We start from the raw sequence: 21,084 nt of genomic DNA on the forward strand, positions 1-21,084 counted from the left end.
AAGCAGCTGAGATCTTTGCCTCTTCCCACAGGTCCTCCCTTTTTTTCTAATAAATTTAAAAAGGGGGTTCTTCCAGAATATGATAGTATGGGCAAGGAAAGGACTGTGCCTGTCTTAGGTCGGAGACCTGCCAATCCTTCTTACCTGTCATGGGCACACTCAGAAGCTTGTGTCTGAGCAGCCTGTCTTAGGTGAAAGGATGGCAAGGCCTCTCTTACCCGTCATTGGCTAGCCAGCCCGTGCCTCTTGCCAGTTTTTCCATCGGCCTCCTGAATCAGCCGTATCGAGCTTAATATACTGGACCTGGGTAGGCTGCGCCTATTTGCTGCCTTAGGAGAGCCATGACCTTATTGAATAGAACAGGGCCCAAGGGCACCAAGGTCAATAAAACCGCAATAGGTCTTAAACATGGAAGGGGATAGGGTAAAAGTCCATGAAATCCACGAAGAAAGGGCTGTCAATGTGTTCCTTCCTCCTCTTCTCCAGGTTCTTTTGAAGCTTCTTTTCCCAGCATGGTCCTAAAGGAAAAGACAAAGATTTCTCTCAAGGACATTTTTTCTCCCTGGAGGACTGAGTATTTTGATCGATTTGTTTTATTAATCTCTCTGGCAACCATCTGGCTGCATCTGTTTTTTTGTTGGTAAATGCAAACTAATCCTCGTCCCCAGTTTAAAACTGGGTCCCGAAAGAGACCAGTCACAGATTAAACCTCTCTGGAGTTTTTTGAAATATATTAATAACAGCAATTATTTATATTAAACATGGGGCACCTGGGTGGCTCAGTCAGTTAAGCTTCTGATTTCGGCTCAGGTCATGATCTCAGGGTTCCTGAGTTTGAGCCCCACTCAGGGCTTTCTGCTGACAGCTCAAAACCTGGAGCCTACTTCAGATTCTTTGTCTCTGTCTTCCTGTCTGCCCCTCTTCTGCTTCCACTCTGTTTATCTCTCAAAAATAAATAAACATTAGACAAAAATTAAACATAAGCCTAACTCATTTTGGGGGGAAGGCTTTAGGTAAATTTTAATTACTTTAAAAACACTGTTATATTTCCTAAACAAAGTATGATGTTGTGTGTGTGTCTGTGTGTGTGTGTGTGTGATTAAAAATCTGTACCACAGGGGCACCTAGGTGGCTCAGTCTATTAAGCATCTGTTCTTGATTTTGGCTCAGGTCATGATCGCACAGTTTGTAGGATCAAGGCCCCACATTGGGTTCTGTGTTGACAGTGCATAGCCTGCTTGGGATTCTCTCTCTCCCTTGATCTCTGCCCTTCCCCCATTTGTTTTCCTTCTCTCTCTCTCTCTCTCTCTCTCTCTCTCTCTCTCTCTCTCCCCCCCCCTCTGTCTCAAAATAAATAAAAAATAAAAAATTTTAAATGATTTAAAAAATCTGTACCACAGACATCTTAGGGTAATGGAAAGATAAACGCCTTAGATGTAAGTGGGGTCAGCCATGTTTTGTTAGTAGACCCACTTTGTGATCTGAAACAAATTACTTAATCTTTCTAAATCTTCTGTGATTCACATCAATTCACTGCATATGCAACATTATTTGGGGAATCCACTCTGTTCTCAGGTAATTTGGCTCTGATGAGACAAAAGCTCTAATCTTTGTTGGAGGAGATGATCCAGATCTGGCCAATAGGAATTATATCTTTATTGTCACAGTTATTCATTCAGTAGTTAATGTGACCCAAACTAGGCCAAACCAAATTATTCTGGAAATTTTGTTAGAATTATTGAGAGAGAAATATGTTTTCTACTGAGGTTACAGAGTTAATGGGAAATAAGTTAAATTCCAGTGCACACCTTGGCCACAACTCCAGGTCACTACACCTGAGAATCAAGTCAGTAAAAGAAGCCACACACAGAAAAAATGAATACAAAGATGAAAACAAAAACTTTCTGAATAAGCTCATTTGTAAGAAATGTTTGCCACATGTAGCACAGTATTCTGATGTATAAAATTCAGTCTTGAATTAGATAAAATTTTGAATTTAGTATTCTAATGATGGTTCTAGATCCTACAGTCGTTTACAGAGCAAAAAAAAAAAATTAAACTCTTATGAGGAGTGACACTTCACCTACAAAATTTAACTTTCTTTGAAAGCTTGTACTTCTTTGGACAAATAAGTTTTGAATGTTTACTTAACAAAATAAATGGCTATACTTATCTGATGATTACATCACAAATCTTGATTCAGAGTTGTCCTAGTCCATTTCACCTGCTATAACACATTACCTAGACTAAGTGGCTTAACAATATTTATTTTTCACAGTTCTGGAGGCTGCAGGTCTCAAAGGGCTGTTAGATCCAGTGTTTGTTAAGGGCTGTTTTATGGCTTGTAAATAGTCCTTTCTCTCCATATTCTCACCTGGGAGAGGAAGAGAGGAAGAAAGAGAGAAAGAGAGAGAGCAATCAAACGCTCCTTTTTTTTTTTTCTTATGAAAGAACCAATCCTGTTCATTAGGGCTCCACACTCATGACCTAATTACTTCCCAATGGCTCCACCTCCTAACACCAGCATGGGGGTAGTTATGATTTCAACATTTGAATTTCAGGGAGACCCAAGCATTGATTTCACAACAAGAATGCAAGGTAAATATTATGTAACTAAAAAGAAAAGAAATACTTGTTATAGATCTCATTACTGACATAGTCCAATTATCTATCATTTTGCCTGGATAATTATAATAATTTTTTCCATTTCTATCTATGTTCTCAGATAGTATTTTTATTAACACAATATATGAAGTTAGCTGCTTTAGAATATAAATCATGTCACTCTGCTCAAAACATTTTAATGGGTCACTCAAAGCAAATTTTAAAAGCCCTAGGAATGTCCTCTCCAGTCTCATCCTCTAAGACCTCTGTGGCTTTAGATACAACCACTGTCCCTCTACCCGCCCTCCCATTGTGGTCTCTGTGCTTTTCTCCAAATATACAAGATACACTCTTTCCCCTGGGCGCCTGCCTCATTCTTCCTGCAAATGTCTGTGGCTTCCTTCTCACCTCTTTTAATGTATTTCATAAATGTCATTTTCTCAGTGAGGATTTCCCTGACTACTGAATTTAAAATTGTAAAATCCGCTGGAATTCCTATCCCCTGATTCTGCTTCATTTTTCTCTGTATCACTTAGCTTCAATTTATATGATTTTTAAAATTTATTATTTGTTTGTTTTAATGCTTTCCTTTATCCCCAACCACTGTCAGAATGCCAATTCTTTGTGGCCATGAGGACCAGATTTTAAAAATATGTATTTTGTTCATAAATGAACACTCAGTACTCAGAGCACTGACTTGTGAATAACGTTGAGATATTTATTGAATTAAAAGATTAATGATGTATTGGTTGATCAGTGACATTAAATTTCATATAGCTGGCAAATAACTATTTATTGGTTGGTACATAATTGAGTAAATGGATAAATAAAAATAAAAGGATTATGTTGGTCAGAGTTTTCCAGAAAATAGAACCAATAAGATATATAGTGATAGAGAAAAAGAGGTTTGTTATAAGGGACTGGTTCATGTGATTTTGGAGGCGGAGAAGTTTCATGGTCTGCCGTCTGTAAGCTGGTACATAGTTCCAATCCCAAACTGAGGCCCCAGTATATGGGGGGGGGGCTGATGATGTAAGTCTTGCTCTGAGTCCCCGGGCCAGACAACCAGGAGCACCAATGTCCAAAAGCAGGAAAAGATAGGTATCCCAGCTCAAGAAGAGATTAAATCCACTTTTCTTCCACCTTTTTTTTCTTTTAAGATCCTCAGTGGATTGGATGATGCCTACCAACATTGGTGAAAGCAATCTTCTTTGTCCTCAGTCTACCAATGCAAATGCTAATCTCTTGCAGAAACACCCTCAGAGACACACCCAGAAATAATGTTTTAACAGATATCTGGGCATCCTAGTCAGTTTGACACATAAAATTACCATCCCACAGATAAATGAATTTCTGGTTTATACTGACTATCCTAAACAGAAAGCAGTGTATTATGATGCTGCTTTTTGCAGTTTAATGGCAAATTGACAATGCATCTTATATTTATACCCCTTCTTATTTTTTTCAAAATATCTAATATCATTCATAAAACACCCTTATGAGATGATCTGCCAGTTATCAATTTATTCTTCAGTTTAAATTTAATCTCTTTTGCCCTATTTTATGATACCACAACTAGAGCCTATAAAACTTTTTCCTTTTCCAGCTGGCACAATATTATGCTTTCTTCTAGAGGCTACCAGATGAGCACTGAAGGAGAAAGTGTTTCTTTTACTAGTTCACATGTTCCTGTCTCCTGGCTCCTGCATGATTCAGCAGCCAGCTGTGTGGAACATCCAGGGTAATCCCTTCCAGTGGATTTCAATGACACCCCAGTGGCCACTTTTAATAGAGTTCTGGCGTCACAGTGGGTGTTTTCCCTTTTGCCAGCCCCAGCCTGTGGCACCTTCATAAATTTCACCATTTAGTGGGCACAGTCTATCCAACAGGATCTTAGTTTGGTGTGTTGATGGTAGTAGTCTACCATGTGTGTTTCTTTCTTGGACACTCTGCGTCGACCATTGAGATAGTGGCCATTCCCTATATCCGATGTTCCAGTAATCTTTGCAATTCTTTTTATCTCTTAGGAATTAAAGACCTGTTTATACTTAATGTTATATTATATTATTTTTTCCATTCAATTTATAGAGTGGTTCCATCGCCTGACTTTAATCTGGATGACACAAATCAGTAGCAGATGTCCTGTTTTACCAGTAAAGGACACCTTAGCTTTGTGTGAGCCTTAGGTTTGTCATCTGAAAAATAAAATGGACTTATTTATTCCCCCTCTCTCAAATTCACTCTGGACTTTAAATTATGTTGCATATATGGTAGGGCCCTGTATTTGCAATGATACACCCTTTTAATGAACCAACATCAAAATTATGGCCATATTTCAAATCACTGATATGTTTATTCTCGAAGAAATCACAGAATCCCAAAGCCATTCTCTGAATGTTCTCTGGGTAGTAAATGTGTAGAATTTTCAAACTTCCAGAACAAAAAGAAAATCCTTACACGAAGGGCCTTTTCCCTATCAGAGAGGGCACTTGTTTTAGGCCAGCTTTCATTTTATTTTCTATACAACTACCATGTAGTCATTTTCACATCGCCTGTGTAGTGTATAGACACTCATCCTCCCATGGCCTGGAGGGTACATCCTAGCCTATATTATTTATATTCTAGCCTACTCTGTAACCTGTGGCCTTCATCATCAGCAAATATAAAGCTAACACTTAAATTTCACATCATAGTATTGCTCAGGATAATGTGTACATAGGTAAAGCCAATTAACTAAAAAATATAGAGGAAAATAAATGATGAAAAATATTCTGTGATTAATAATTTGTGCATGCAATGTGTTCCAATTATAATAAAAATCAATTTACAGTCCTTGATCCTAGAGGCTCTCTCTGTGCAGCTCACTGGTCACTCAATGTCTAAAAACTAAGAGGACTTCTCCAAGCATGAGTTATCTCAAGAGATAAGATCATTTTTAAAGAAGTGAACTAGTTGATAGGGATAAAGAGTCCTCTTGGACACATTTCAGATCACTAATTAAAATTGTCTCAGGCAGAGAGTTACATTTCCATGCTAAGACAAATATCTTCTTTGAACTACAGTTTCTTCTACTTTAAAATGTGTAGCTGTGAGGAACAAATGAGATAATCAGGGCATAATTAAAAAGAAAATATATAGATTTATAATATCATATGTTATATAAATATGTTATATATTAAACCAATTATATGTTTTATATTATAAATAAATACATGTATTTAAAAGTTTTATAATTGAAATATTTCTTTTCATTTAAAATATTTACATGTACTATTTACAAAAATATTTATGTATAAAAAATATATAATCATATATATAATTCCAATTGAAGGAAAAGGCTCTTTGGTATACAAAACCACCTTAAGAAGTCATTTAACCTCTCTAATCCTCTTTTTCATTTTATGTAAATAATGATAATACAAAGAATTCTCTTTTTAGGGTTATTATAAATGCTTAGCTGGTGAGTAGGACATAGAAAGCATTCAGTACAAATTGTTCATGATTGCTATTTTTATTACATTTATTTGTAATAATATTATGATACTGTTTATTTATATTGAGATAGTATCCTTTTTACTCCTCACCACTATACATAGAAAAAGCACAGTATGTTGTCTATAACTGAATACTCTTTCTTCTCCTACTTGTCTGGACAGAGTAGAAACTTTGATGAAATCAGACATTCAGTGACAAACTAAATCAGTCACTTGGTTGGAACATGTCTTCCAGCTAAAGACTCCAGTCAGCTACTGATAATCTGGGTTCTCTGGGCACCCTAAATCTTTGAGGAAGTGAAAGTACCTCCCAAGAGTTTTCTTGCATTTATCATCTGTGACTTGGTAATTTATCCACATTTACCTTCAGGGTGATTCTGCCAGTGAGGTACTTTGAGAGAGCTTGGCTGTGGAAACCAGGATAATAAATGAAGAAATACAGCTCACCTGAAAAAGTAAATCACTGTCACCACTCTATTTGAATGTGCTCTATTTATATGAAAAGGTTTAGATTGTCCCATATTCTGTGGACCGTGAGTCAAACATCAGGATACTCGTCAACAGTCTATTGAATGCGTGCCGGAATGGTTTCATTTAATGTTGTTTTCTGCCAAATAACATTGCTTTTTGCGACTTTCATTTAAAACTGACTAAAATAAGTTCACACTGATACCATATTCTCAAGTGCAATTTTCAAAATAATTGATTGTATAAAGATGATTCCCCCCCAAAGTAGCTGTAATTCTTAAGAAATTACCCTAAATATAGTTTTTAAAATACAGTTTTTAACCATTACCTTCGGGTTTTTTTTAACTTCTTTTTTTAACATTTATTTATTATCAAGAAACAGAGAGAGACAGAGCATGAGCAGAGGAGGGGCAGAGAAAAGGTGAGACACAAAATGTGAAGCAGGCTCCAGGCTCTGACTTGTCAGCACAGAGCCGGACCCGGGGCTCGAACCCAACAAACTGCTAGATCATGACCTGAGCCGAAGTAGGACACTTAATTGATTGAGCCACCCAGGTACCTTATCATTATCTTCATTTTTATGGACTCACATCTGAATTGCCATTTATTGCATTAGCATTTTTTATAGAGTATTTCTCAACTATTAACTTCTCTTCTCAAGCAATTTCAGGCTCCTAAGTAATTAAATACCTTCCGTATGACATGATACTCAAGTTCATTTGTTTTAGCTTCTCTTCCTAAACTTCCACTTTGAAAGTATAATTAAGTTATCTTTAACAAAGTTTCCTTTAAATTACTAAGTTTTATTGTGTGCAGAACTTAGAGAAACAACAATCAGTATTTTGACAGATAGAAAACTTCATTCTGTTTAAAAAAAAAAATGAAACTTAAAATAGCATGTTCAGCCTTCAGGTCACCATTCTACCACATGTGTTATAGCCATCAGACTTTATTTGCTGTCTTGCATTTCAGTTTTGTTTATACACAAAAATATATCAATATTATAATATACAGTCTGCAAGCAAAATATAATTAATGAATCACAATTACAATCAAATGATTAAAATTTGTTCCTCGCACAAAAATTTTAAATAATATACAGTTTCTGGAGCACCTGGGTGGCTCAGTCAGGTAGGCATCTGACTTTGGTTCAGGTCATGATCTCAGGGTCCATGGTTCGAGCTCTGGGCTGTCAGCACAGAGCCATTAGCCTGCTTCAGGTTCTGTGTCTCCCTCTCTCTGCCTCTGTCTCTTTCTGTCTCTCAAAAATACATAAACATTAAAAAGTTTTTAAAAATAATATACAGTTTCCCTTGCAGCTTAGGGTCACAAGTTATATATATTCCACTGATTCATCCAGTATGTGTTAATGACTTATCACTATCTGCTGCAGATTGAACATTTTAATTTATAAAATAATGTCTTCAAAATTGCTAATATTATAAGCTCATATAATTCCTCACAAACTATCAACAGTCTAACATGCAATCTCAAGTTTCTACCGGGAGTAGTTATAAAAGACGGAACTCCATTTTCATGAGATGAAATGCCTAGCAGAGTAGTTATAGATATTTTACATGAAATTCATAAGAATAATTAAAGTTAAGGCCAAGGAATTGTAAGAGTTGAATAGAATCTCTGTCTAACATGGGGTGAAATAGAAACCATTTTAGTCCCTTCATGTAGCAGAACCAATAAGTATCGAAGCAATTGCTATACTGACTGGGACAATTGATTCTGATTACCGAAGAGAAATGGGGTTGCCACTGAATAGTGGTGCCAAGGAGCACCAGGTCTGCACTCCGCAGGATTCACTGCTCATGTCACAGTACATTTGTCCCAAAGTAATAATTGTTAATGAGGACAGTAGTTCCCATTGAAAAATAATGCAGACAGGGGTACCTGGCTGCTCAGTCGGTTAAGCGTCTGACTCTTGATCTCTGCTCAGGTCATGATCTGTTTGAGAGTTTGGGCCTTACATTGGGCTCTGAGCTAACAGCTGGGAGCCTGCTCTGGATTCTCTCTCTTCCTCTCTGTCTGCCCATGCCCTCATCACTTGCTCTCTCTCTTAAAAATAAACAGAGATTTAAAAAAAGTCTTTAAAAAAGATAAGAAAAATAATGAAGATAGAGTCATTTACTAATAATAAAATAAAATAAGATTATTATTTTAAAATTAAAAAATAATAAAATAAAATATTTCTTCACAGAAAAATAATGAAATCAACCTATTTAGTTAGAAAAGGTAAGGATGAAATAAAAATGGTAATGAAAAAAATTGTGATGATATAATTCAACTAAATGGGTGCTAGAGAAGAAAAATTATAGGAGCAATGTTTTTGATGTTGTTACTGTTATTTATTGTGATGCTTCTCTCTTAAATTTTTACATCAAGTCCTCATGGTACCTCCCTTTACAATTTAAAATTCCGCTGAAAATATAACTGAATTGACTCCATCCTGCCATTACTGGTTCAGGCTCCCCATGTTTACTGGTGGTGGTGGGGATGAAAGGCTGGAATGTGAATTTCTTATTCCTAGTAGAGGGCATGAATGGATGCTGAATGGCAAAACTGATTGGATGTGCTAGTTTTGCTCTGTTTGTTTTGCATATTTATTTACCATTCTCTTTAACCGCTCTTACCACTATAACCTATGTCATTTGGGCTCTGTCACCCTTCGGCAGGTAACCAATGGAAGGGACTAGCTGAATATCAGAAAATAAAAGAAGAAGTGAAATAAATAAATAGTGAAGTAATGATTCCCATGCCCTGTTCCTGTCATTTCCTTGTTGGTTTACTATAGATCTGGTAATGGCTGTGTTCTAAGGAACCAGCTTCTGGAGGGTGGCTTATTTTCCATCTTCTGACTGCAGTAATCTTGTTCATGCCTTCTTAATTGTAGGTCTTGTTGTGGCAACAGTGTCGTCATGATTGCGACTGTCCTCTTCACACTGAATACACATTGGGTGAGTCATAACTTAAACCCTTCCCTTTGCTTATACCCGTGTAAGCAGTCCCTTTATTAAACCCTCTTCAGAGAAAACCTTTGATGTACTTTGCGTTGTCTGCTGGGTACTTGACAACTACCCAAATCAATGAAATTTTGCCTCAACACATGTCATCTTCCTCCTAATATTTTCTCCTATAGCCTCTGTCCATTTCCATCTAGACTGAACTTTCCTGCAGAAGGTACTTTTTAGCCAATGCTATTAGTAAAATTTCATAAAACAAACTTTAGTTAAATAACAAACTCAGTTAAGAGAAGATTTACTGAAAATGGTGTGGTTAAATATCTTACGGTGAAAAAAATAAAAATGAACCCAAGATTGATGGCACAATGGATGATAGAATATAGACATTGGGATTACTTCAGCATGGCCTAAGGGACCCTTTCCTTTCTCACAGAAATCTTCCTTCTTAAATATCTTTCTTTTGACATCTTTGCAGAACATGTTTATTGAGCTACTACAATCTCCCTACTGTAGCAGTGTAATGTAATGATGATTAGAGTTGGAAGGGATTTTAGTGATCACTTAGTCCATTTATTTATTTGGCTGACCCAGAAAACAAGGCCAATATCTGCAGTTTATGACCAGCAAAGCCTGGTGTGAGTCCTTGACTCTAAGTACAATGAGGGCAATCATGCAGTGACAAGATATACAGCTCTTATTATAAATTGTCTTTATGATAAATGTGCTTTGCAATTTTAAATGTATATTTAACATATAACATGTTATGGTGCATGGCAATATTTATGGGCATATTAATAAGAATACAGGTAGGAATAGGGATATCTATGACAATATAGAGTTACAGATATGAAGATCTAGATAAAGATATTCTAGAATAAAGAGATCTGCTAGTAAGGGAGGAAGGGGTTCAATCAGGGTTCTGAAAAGGATTAATGATTAGCACTGATCATTTATGACAATATTTTCTCCAAAGATCAGAGAAACAACCAGTAGCCATGGCTCTGTCAAGTCCAATATGCTTTGTCATTCTTAGAATGTTCCAACTGGTTTCACCAAGAGGGCATAAGACAACTGTGAATGGCCTAAAGGGACTACAACTGATTCACCACCTCTCCTTCCAATGATAAAGAATCCCCACTTCCTTTTTTTTCAATCATATACCTAATAGACCAGTTTTATAACAATTACTTATTTACTTTTCTGAATGAATTTAGTGGGATAACTGAAAGAGAAGGGGTCATTCAGGGTTGTTGAAAGGTTAAGATTATTTCACTTTATCTCTGATATGATGTATCCTTTGCCTCTGTGTGAAATGATCTGTGACCACTAATGGAGAAAATACTAAAGACAAGCATGTAGAAATTCTAAGTGTTTCAAAGTTAGAGAAAATATTTTTAAAAATCTCTTAAGTCAAAAGCAAAAATAGATTTGTTTAAACTCTAGATACAGCAGATTTACCTGTTGTGTGTTTTGTTCAGTTACATTCTGTTCAGTTAAGATCATCACATGGCATAACAGGTTTGCAATATTGTCAAAGAGAGAAAGGCTATGAGACTATCAGCAATATGTAAATATGCTATAAAGTAAGCATTAATCTACATTAATTTCTCCATAATACTATATCATAATGTATTTTTTTCACTTTGAATGTATAGCATTTTCTGTGTATCTATCAATCTTAAGTATTACTTTATAATGATCTAACTACTGTTGAAGTCTGTTGAATGGCTTATACACTGGGCTCCTACTGTGGAGTAACCTTTATTAAATGTCAAGTTTTTGGTCTGATGCTTAAAAAAATGCTCCCTGCTAGAGGACCATGACTAATAGTAGTAAGTAGTAATCAATAATCCTAGAGAAATGCCAAACAGAGCTACATAACAATGAAATAAACAAAACCTACAGATAGAGTATAATTCAGAGTGAGAAGTAAAGTAAGCCTTAATTATATCTATATACTATATTACTATATCATTACTGTTACTCTTTATAATATATATTACTAGATTACTTTTTTATTTTTTTAATGTTTATTTATTTTTGATAGAGAGAGAGAAAGAGACATAGCATGAGCAGGAGAGGGGCAGAGAGAGAGGGAGACACAACAGGAAGCAAGCTCCAGGATCTGAGCTCTCAGAACGGAGCCTGATGCAGGGCTCAAACTCATGAACTGTGAGATCATGACCCGAACTGAAGTCAGATGCCCAACTGACTGGGCCACCCAGAAGCCCCTACTAGATTACTTTTGAACTGGTGGTGGGTACAGATGTTCTTGATATATCATTTAATATTCTTTCATATGCAAACTATTTTTTAAATTCAAAAATGGATTCAAAGAAATTTAACATAGCTTTATACCTATCCCTAATGGTATGACCCCATCTTTGGGATTCCAGTGTATCTGTGAGGGCTGATGTCCCCACCAACACCAACCAAATCTTATACACCAGCAGGATGTCCAAGAATTCAACTCGGTTCAGACACTTTCTACCCAGAGATAGTATCTCATTCCACTGGTAAGAGTTCAGTCCTGCAAGACCACACCACCTCCAACTTCAGATGCCAGTTGCAAGTCCAGGTTGTTTCTTGTACTTCTGGCTGTAGATCAGAAGGTCCCAGGATCTTCTTCTTGGTACTTCAATTAGTTGTCTACAGTGGTTTACACAACTCACAGAAACAGTTTACTTACTGGATTATTAATTTATTATAAAATGATGTAACTCAGAAACAGCTAGTGGAAGAGATACCATGGGCAAAGTTTGGGGAAGGGCTGCAGACCTCTTCAGACTCCTCACTCCAGCACCTCCCTGTGTCACCAATCTGGAAGCTCTGCAAACCTTATCTTTTTGGGTTATTATGGAAACTTCACTATATTGGCATGATTGATGAAATCACTGATAGTTGGAGTCAGATTCAACCTCTAGCCCCACCTCCCCATCTGGGGGTAAAGAGGTAGGACTTAAAGTTCTACCCTTGAGGACAGGTTTGTTTCCCTTGGCAACCAGCCACCAACAATGTGTGACTTACTGGGATACAAAAGGTCATCTCATTAACATAATAAAAGACACTTTTATCTTTCTTACCATTTAGAGGATCCTAAGGTTCATAGAGATTCTGTGCTAGAAATAGAGAAAAGACCAAGTAAGCTTTTTTAATTATAAATCACAGTATTGCATTTCATAATTTCAAAATGACATATTTTGTTTTTTTAACTTTCACAATTTCAAAATTATGTGCCTGTATTTTAAGTATTACTTTAGTGAAATATTAGTATGGTTCATATTTGGAGTCCATAATTTATCATTGAAGATAGAAGAAAATAATTTCCTTATCTAAAATGGATGAATCGTTTTGGTTATGGTAAAAATTACATAAACATTCACAGGAGTATTAAAAAGAAACTATTTATGAAAGAACTCCAAGTGCAGGAAGGCAATCTGTTCTAGGTCATAGGTGACAGTGAAGACCCAGGTAAGACAGAGAGATATAAACAGATTTTTTTTCACAGAATATAAGTGTAAATTAAAAGCAAGTTATTAAAAGCTACTAAAATAATAGCTAACTTAAATCTATTTATAATAAGTAAATATCCTAAAACAGGAGACTATGATAAGGGGGCTTGACATAGATGATGGATTCAGAGTTCTCCAAGGTAGAAGTTAATGATTTGGGAGTTTGTAGTATTCTACGTAGGAAAAGTGATGTTGAACACAGGCACATGAGGGTATTAAGCATTTAAAAACACACATACCAGTCTCCTCAGCTAAAACACAGACATTTCCTATTCTTTTCCAGAGTCAGGTCTCAACAAATTGAAACATACTAAACTTACCTGACCAATCTTTTTGACCTGCATCCACTGAACTGCCTCCATAGTTTGATTTGCATTCTTTTGCCCATTATTGGATTTGCCTAGTAAAGTGATTCATATAATATGAAAGTATATAAAAGATAAACAATGGAGGGAGAGAGGAAAAGGAAAAATATATGATATGGGTAAATATAAAAGGGAGTTGGAAATGAAGAAAAAACTATAAATGAGAGATATATTCCTTTGTTTATCCAAATAGGTACATTTATTCAATGCTTATTCTTCATGAAGATTACTTTATCTTGATACTTGTGTAATTCCTCTCCTTTAAGGAGATTAATTAACATTTTTATGCCAAGCTATTTTAAATATATCACCTACCTGCTCATTATTTCACATCCTTTTTGATTGACAAGGGAATATATCTCCCTAAGGCTCTCAGAGTGATTTTTCTTACTCACTTAGTAATACAGTCATATTTGAAACACTAAATAAAATATTGTCCCTATATCTAACCAGAATATTACTTACTCAAATCAATACCTGAATCTCTACCAAACTTATAATAACAGCATTATTTCTTAGCAAGTATTAGGTATGTTTGGTTATAAAATTGGAAAAAATAAAACGATAATTGAGGGATGCCTGGGTGGCTCATTTCAGTAAGCGTTCAACTTCAGCCCAGGTCACTGTGTCACAGTTCAAGGATTTGAGCCCTGCTTTTGGTTCTGTGCTGACAGCTCAGAGCCTGGAGCCTCCTTCGGGTTTTGTGTTTCCCTCTTTCTCTGCCCCTCCCGTACTCACACTCAAAAATCTCTTGCTCAAAAACAAACATTAAAAAAATAAAAAATTTTCAAAAAGGATAAATGAATTATACATTTTTAACTTTATTTTCTTTTATATAATCCCCTTCATTTTTAAATTACCTTTTGAGATATGATTTACAAGTTTAAAAAAAAGCCTCTGTATTTTTAATATATAGAACTCAATAAGTTTGGAGATAGTATATACCCATGCATCATTATCACCATGAAAGCCAAAGACATATCTAATCCATCAACTATCAAAGTTTCCTCTTGCCCTCATTATTATTGTTGTTATTATTATGTGTGTGACAGGAATTCTAAACATAAGGTCTATAATCTTAAAAAATTTTAAGTATACAATACAGTATGGTTAGCTATTAACACTATGCTGTATAGTAAATCTTTAGAACTTATTTATCTTGCATACTGAAACTTTGTACTCTTTATCACCTCCCCATTTCCTTCTCCTCCCAGCTTCTGGCAATCACTATCTATTCTTTGTGTCTATTAGTGTGATTATTATAGAGTCCACATATGGGATCATATAATACTTGTCTTTCTGCGTTTGGCTTATTTCGCTTAGTATAATGCCCTCCAGGTTCATCCATATTGTCACAAATGGCAGGATTTCCTTCTTTTTAAAGCTGAATAGTATTCCATTGTATGTATATTCCACACTTTTTAAATTTATTCACCTATTGATGGATATTTAGGTTGTTTCCATACCTTGTCTGTTGTAAATCATCTGCAGTGGTATGAGAGTTCAGGGATCTGTTCAAGATCCAGATTTCAGTTTCTTCAGAAAAATATCTAGAAGTAGGATTGCTCAATCATATAATAGTTCTATTTTTAATTTTCTGAGAAACAGTTATCCTGTTTTTCATAGTGACTATGCCAAAATACATTCCCACAGCAGTTTACCAGAGTTCCTTTTTCTCCATATCATTGGCAACACTTTTCATCTTTTGTTTAATAGCCATTCTAACGAGTATGAGGTGATAATTCACTGTGATTAATTTCACTGAGGTTATATCTCAACCTGATCGATAGTGCAGTTGAATAACTATTCATATGCCCAGGGGCTATTTGTGTATCTTTGGAGAAGTATCTATTCAGTTATTTGATCCAGTTTTGGGGGAATACAAAAATCATGTGTGTTTGTGTGTATATGTGTGTGTGTGTATGTGTGTGTGTGTGTGTGTGTGTGTGTGTTTGAGGATAGGTTTTTTTTGTTTTTTGTTTTACAAATTTTGTATTTAGCCTCTCATTATCTATATGGCTTACAAATATTTTCTACTCAAGTGTTACCTTTTTACTCTTTTTCTTTTGTGATACAAAACCTTTTTTAGTTTGATATAACAGTATTTATTTTTTATATTTTGTTGCCTGTGCTTTTGGTGTCATAGTCAAAAAATATTGTAAAACAAATGTCAAGGCCTTTTCCTCTATGTTTTATTCTTGGAGATTTACAGTTTCAATCTCAGTTTTCTAAATCTTTAACACATTTGAGTTGATTTTTGTGTATGGTATTTAATATGGGTCAATTTCATTCTTTTGCATGTGGATATCCAATTTTTCCATCATCATTTATTGATGAAACTAACCTTTCCCTATTTTGTGTTCTTGGTATCTTTGTCCAGAGTAATTGACTTTATATGAATGGAGTTATTTCCGGGCTACTTTGTTTTAAATTTCTGTTTTATTTTATTGTAGCAGAATTCATATAACATTTAACTTAATCTTTTTATGGAACTTAATAACCAATAATCAACTCTTGACCACGAACCTTACCAATAACATAAACAGTTGATTAAAACATATTTTATATGTTACATGTATTGTGTACTGCATTCTTACAATGAAATAAGCTAGAGGAAAATGTTATGAAGAAAATCATAAGAAACAGAAAATACATTTATAGTACTATATTGTATTTATCAAAAAAAAATCTGTATACCAGTGGACCCATGCCATTCAATCCATGTTGTTCAAGGGTCTACTGTAGTTTGAAATCAGGAAATGTGATGCCTCAAGTTTTGTTCTTTTTTAAGATTGTTTGGCTATCTGAGGTCTTTGTAGTTCTGTAACAATCTTAGATTTGTTTTTTTCTATGTCAATGGAAAAAGCCATTAGGTTTTGATAGGGATTGTATTGTATTGTATCTGTAGATTGTAGAGTAGTATGTATATTTAGTAATATTTATTATTCCAAACAATGAACATAGAATATCTTTCCATTTTCTTGTGTCTTCTTTAATTTCTTACATCAATATCTTATAGTTTTAAGTATGCAGATCATCCACCTTCTTGGTTAAATTTATTCCTAAGTATCTTATTCTTTTTGATGCTTTTGTTAATAGAATCATTTTCTTAATTTCTCATAGTTGATTGTTAGTATATAGTAATACAATAACAGATTTTTGTACATTGATTTTGTATCCTGTAACTTTCCTGATTTTACTTATTAGTTCTAAGTTTTTTTGGGTGGCATATTTAGGGTTTTCTATTTATAATATCATGCTATCTCTATATAGAGACATTTTTTCTTCTTCCTTTCTGATTTGAATGCTATTCATTCATTCACTCATTTACACGATTGCTCTGGCTAGGACTTTCCAGTCTATGGTGAATAGAAGTGGTGTGAGTGGATACCCTTGTCTTATTCCTGATCTTGGATGAAAAGTTTTTATGATTTCACCATTAGATATGATGTTAGCTGTGGATATGTCAAACATAACATTTATTATGTTAAAGTATATTCTTTCCATACCTAACTTTTTAGAGTTTTTACCATGAAAGATTGCTGAATTTTATCAAATGCTTTTTAATGCATCTGTTGAGATCCTATGATTTTCATCCTGAATTTGTTAATGTTGTAGATCACATTTATTGGTTTACAAATTGAACCATCCTTGTATTCCAGGGATAAATTTTACTTGATCATGGTATATGAGCCTCTTAATATGCTGCTGACTGCAGTTTGCTGATTCAGTTTTTTTACTTATCATTAGTCTGCTCAGGATATTCTCTTTTCTCATCATGTAGTCATGGTAGGTTGTATGTTTATAGGAATTTTTCCATTTTTTCTAATTTGTCCATTTTATTGATGTAAAGTTCTTCATAGTATTCTCACAGTTCATTGTATTTCTCTGGTATCCACTGTAATGTCCTTTTTTTCATATATAATTTTATTTATCTGTTTCTCTATTTTTCTTAGTCTAGTTAAGAGTTTGCCAATTTTGTTTATCTTTTCAAGAAACAAAAATGACATCTCAATATAACAAAACTTATTGGATGCAACACAGGTAGTTAGTTCTGAGAGGGAATTTTATTCTGATAAATATCTATAGTAAGAAAAAAGCAGATCTCAGTAAAGAACTTAACTTTACACATCAAGAAACTAGAACAAACAAAGACCTAAGTTATCAGACACAAGAAGTAATAAAAGAGAAGAAATAAATGAAGAGACTAGAAAAACAATAGAAAAGATACAGAAAAATGTGAATTATATGATTTAACCAAGTCTTATATTTGTCGCTGGAGTGTTGCCCCATTTCCCACCTTCCGTACCAATTGAGTGAATCAGTAGGTCTCCATTTCCACACTCCAAGTCTAACCAAATCACACTATATCTCCTGCAGGCCCAGTAATTTGGAGACTATTGAATCATTTCCTACAAAATTAAAAAAAAAAAAAGTGAATCACTTTTCATCCTTTGTCACTAATAAGAGATAGAGTTTTGGAGACCTATTTTGGTTTCAGAGGCCTTGATCTATATATGAGTATATTACTCTAAGTAATTTACCTAATTATTTTAAGGTTGTCAGATCTGAATGGAAATCAGTAGAAGAAAAGATTGTTCCACAGGATTTTTTAAAAATCAAAACCTTGTTATACTTGACAAATAACTACTCTCAGTGAATGGGACCTTATCATGAAGAACTAGCTAGATTATCTTCCCAGTTTGGCTCTCATAAGAAGGAGTCTATGATACTATTTTTTTAATTGTCTAGTCTCATTATTTTTGTATACAGTGTAGTTTTAATGAGTTTAGCATAAGTGTATTCCCAAATGCTCCTACTCATAGTTTACAAACAAATATCTTAATGAACAAAGATGTTACTTGAGGGACGTTTTATACTAGGATCATTTTCTGATATTTCAGTCAGCCCATGTCCCTGATCCCTGGTGTCCTCTTGCCATATATCAAAATCTTGAATTGCCTAAATTTTATATATCAAATCAGTAACAACAATAAAATCACACATATTCTTCCTTTCTTTCCTATTTTTGCCATTTCCCTTAGAGTTTTATCTAGCTTCATAACTGGAGGTCTGTTTTTATAATAAAATCTACTTAAGTAAAGTAGCTCAAAATAAACAGATAAAAAACCAAAACAGAGTTTGGTCACTCAAAATCACCTTTTATTTAAGAAGAAATAAATGACCCTAAAAAAGACAACAGGAGAAATTTTCCATTTTGTTAAACTTTATTTCATTCATTCAGAAAATACTTATTGAGAACCCCCTAAACGTTGTTAAGGCATTGACAAAGGCTGACTTCACATTTTGCATGTGTTTGAAGCAAAAGGAATAGGTAATTCATCCAGGGTTCTTTATCTCTACTGACTGTACACTTTAATAAGTATTTTTAGGATGGGAATGATCATCATTATTATTTTAAATTATTTCGTCAAATATGGATAATATTCTTTTTGGAATTGTTTTCTTCCTTCTGGAATATTCAGTACAGTCCTTGAGCTTAGATTTTCCACTATGAATCCCCAACTAGTTTTACATTAAATTTTTTAATGATTTTATAGTTTACATCGTTTAAAATACATTCTGTAATCAATGTAATACATAACACATTATAATTAAAAATAATATAGGATTAAATGCAAAAGTTATGTGTAGATTGACAAATTGGTAGGTAGATTAACATATAGATACATATACATATTATGCTAATATGTATAGAGATTAATATTATATTTAAATGATTAATAATCAATTTGATATTTATTCTCTCCATACCAAAATACAATTCAATAAAACAACTCAGAGAAAGAAGGCTTGGGGCGCCTGGGTGGCTCAGTCGGTTAAGCGTCCAGCTTCGGCTCAGGTCATGATCTCATAGTTCCTGGATTCAAGCCCCATGTCGGACTGTGTGCTGACAGCTAGCTCAGAGCCTGGAGCCTGCTTCAGATTCTGTATCTCCCTCTCTCTCTCTTACCCTCCCCTGCTCGCACTGTCTCTCTCTGTCTTTCAAATATAAATTTTTAAATAACCACAAAAACATTAAAAAAAAAAAGAAAAAGAAGGCTTTCTGGGTGGCTGAAAATATATTTGACTAAATTTTCATTTGTTGTGTCCTGGTATTTGTGGGTTTCTAGACAGATAGGGACAAATGCCAATTTTAGACATGTTTAACAGGTAATGTAATGATTAATATGTAGGTGACATAAGCCTCTGTAGCATAAAATGACAATCTTTGAGAAAAATGAAATAATAAAATGAATAATGTATTTATAAAGAATGAGCAAGATAGATATAAATTAAACGGATTCACTGGCATTAATTTTTAATTGAAGTTTCAATTTTGATTTATTGTTACATCATAGTACTCAAAATCAAGAGACTTATAAATTCTTTCATTTCAACAGTATATAACTTAGTGGTTAAGAGGTTGGGATGGAAAGATATTTTATATCTATGGATTAGAAAAATGAATATCAAAACGTTCATAGTATCCAAAGCAATCTATAGATTCCATGCAATCTCTACCAGAATCTCAATGATAGTTTTATAGAAAGAGAAAAAAACCAATTCTATTTTTTTTTTTATGGAACCACAAAATGAGGTAAATAGCCAAAGCAATTTTGAACAAGAACAAAGCTGGAGGAATTACACTTCCTGATTTCAAAATATATTACAAGACTACAAACAATTGTATAACAGGTATGAACCCTGAAGATATTAACTAAATGAAAAAAGCCGATCACAAATACTACATAATTCCACTCTGATGTCTTACCTAAAGTAGTCCAACTCATAGAAGCAGGAAGCAGAATGGTGGTGACCAGGGGCTCGAGGGGAGGAGGAGGGGAAAATCAGCAGTTGTTCAAGGGCTACAGGGTTCCAGTCATTCAAGATGAAAAAGTTCTAGAGATGTTCTGTACAACATTGTGCTTATAGTTAACAAAATCGTACTGTGCACTTGAAAATGTGTTCAGAAGTTAGACTTCATGTAATAGACAAACTCTATGATAGCTGCAATTCTTGAGAAAGGTCATAGTGTATTTTTTTAATGTTTATTTATTTTTGAGAGAGATAGACAGACAGATCATGAATGAGGGAGGGGCAGGGAGAGAGGGAGACACTGAATTCGAAGCAGGCTTCAGCCTCCAAATTGTCACCAAAGAGCACAATGTGGGACTTGAACCCATGAATCATGAGATCATGGCCTGAGCCAAAGTCAGATGTTTGACCAACTGAGCCACCCAGATCCCCCAGTTGTAGTATATTTTATTTTATTTTATTTTATTTTATTTTACTTTAATTGTTTTAGCATTTATTTATTTTTGAGAGACAGAGACAGATCATGAGCAGGGGAGGGGCAGAGAGAGAGGAACACACAGAATTGGAAGCAGGCTCCAGTCTCTGAGCTAGCAGTCAGCACAGAGCCTGATGCGGGCTCGAACCCACAAACTGTGAGATCATGACCTGAGCTGAAGTCAGACATTCAACCGACTGAGCCACCCAGGCGCCCCCATAGTGTATTTTGAAAGTATGTACCCAGTGGTTGAGGATGGAGAACAGTGTAAGCAGTGAGTGGGAGGAAAAGAGATCAGAGAAATAGCCAGAAACCAGATTCTGCAGTACACAATAAGTTATCTGTGGGGAGAAGTTTGGACTGTAAGTAATTGGG

This window comes from Suricata suricatta, chromosome 11 (genome assembly GCF_006229205.1).
Source record: "Suricata suricatta isolate VVHF042 chromosome 11, meerkat_22Aug2017_6uvM2_HiC, whole genome shotgun sequence".
Taxonomy (NCBI): Eukaryota; Metazoa; Chordata; class Mammalia; order Carnivora; family Herpestidae; genus Suricata; species Suricata suricatta.